At 41.2% G+C, this 1554-nt stretch overlaps 1 gene segment (V, D, J or C); it reads left to right on the forward strand.

The window, feature by feature from the left end:
- The first annotated feature begins 445 nt into the window (after window positions 1-445).
- Window positions 446-952, forward strand: LOC308422931 (immunoglobulin lambda variable 3-1-like). The segment is given in 2 exons: window positions 446-491; window positions 633-952.
- The last annotated feature ends 602 nt before the right edge of the window (window positions 953-1554 follow it).

Raw genomic sequence — 1554 nt, forward strand, 5'->3', positions numbered from 1 at the left:
AGAAAATGAGGAAAGAAAATGAAGGTGACAGGAAGCACTACTCCTTCTGCTGAGTCACATGTCTGCAGAGGTGTCCCAGCAAACCATGTACTCATGGAAGAGAAGGTAGGGATGCTACACAGAGTCACTCAGCTAAGCTCATACAGCTAGGAGAATGATGAAAAATCCTGTAAGTTTACTGTGACCAGAGACCACAATAGCTTAGGATGACTACCTGAGCCAAGGTATACTGATGAACTGAAGCTCTGTCCCCACTCATAAGTTTTTACATCACAGTTTGAAGAACTTTGTCCCATAGGTCTCCGGTCCCCCCACCCCCTTGAAAAGTAGTAAATTTGCATAGTCAAAAACATCCACTTCCTCCAATACGTCTAACAGAGTAAAAGGCTGGAGGAGACCAGTTGTGCTGGATTTCTGAGACCCCGAACTCTGTGGGATTTTCACCATGGCCTGGTCCTTCATCCTGCTGCCCCTCCTCTCTTTCTGCACAGGTAACCTACCCAGACTCAGGCTCGACTTTCAGCTGGCACAGGCCGGTTCTGAACCCTAAGATTGATCCCGGCTAAATGTTTAGTTTGCCCCAGCAAGGGCACTGGTCAATATTGTCAACATCCTTATTACTTCTTTTACAGGTTCCATGGCCTCCTACATACTGACTCAGCAGTCCTCAGTGTCAGTGGCCCTAGGTCAAAAGGTCTCGATCTCCTGCTCTGGAGACAAACTCTCAGATAAGTATGTTCAGTGGTACCAGCAGAAGGAAGGCCAGGCCCCTGTGCTGGTCATATACAGCGATAGTAACCGTCCCTCTGGCATCCCGGACCGATTCTCTGGCTCCAACTCAGGAAACAAGGCCACACTGAGCATCAGTTCCACCCAGGCTGGAGATGAAGCTGACTATTACTGTCAGTGTTGGGATAGCAACAATGCTGTGCACAATAACACAGGCAGATGAGGAAGTAAGACACAAACCCTCTTCAGCTGGGACAATGACAGTTCCTTTGCTACTTATCTTGTGTAGTTACTTTCCTGACTTTTGTCGAACATTGCAATCTCAGGTAAATGAATAAATCTACATGATTCAGGTATAAACTACTAAGTATTTTTAATTAGTTTTTACAAGATAGAATATGTGCTAATATTTAGATATCAGATAAAGAATTTTCTTCTTTTCTTTAATTTATTAAGATATATCATTGTGAAAACAGTGCAGTTTTGTTTTATTAAGATTATTTTAGATTTTGACATCTACTTTAAATCTATTCATATTCTTTATTTTTTCCTTTTGCCATGTCCTCCCTTCAAAAATAGTATTAGTGCATTTGTAAATTATAAGAAATTGTCTTTAATCCTAACCAACTAGGCAGTTAGGGTCAAGGAGACGGGTAAAGGAACATTTGTTTCCCTGTCTCCTTGTGTCCATTAGTGAGGACCGTTTCTTGAAGAACCTACATAAGAAAAATCATGTTATTTATAACTTACAGACATAAAAGTATACATGGCTGTGAGGTTAACCTTGAAGTAAATAACATGTTTTGTGATGATTTTTAAAAATTT

This window comes from Micromys minutus (assembly GCF_963924665.1).
Source record: "Micromys minutus genome assembly, chromosome: 7".
NCBI lineage: Eukaryota > Metazoa > Chordata > Mammalia > Rodentia > Muridae > Micromys > Micromys minutus.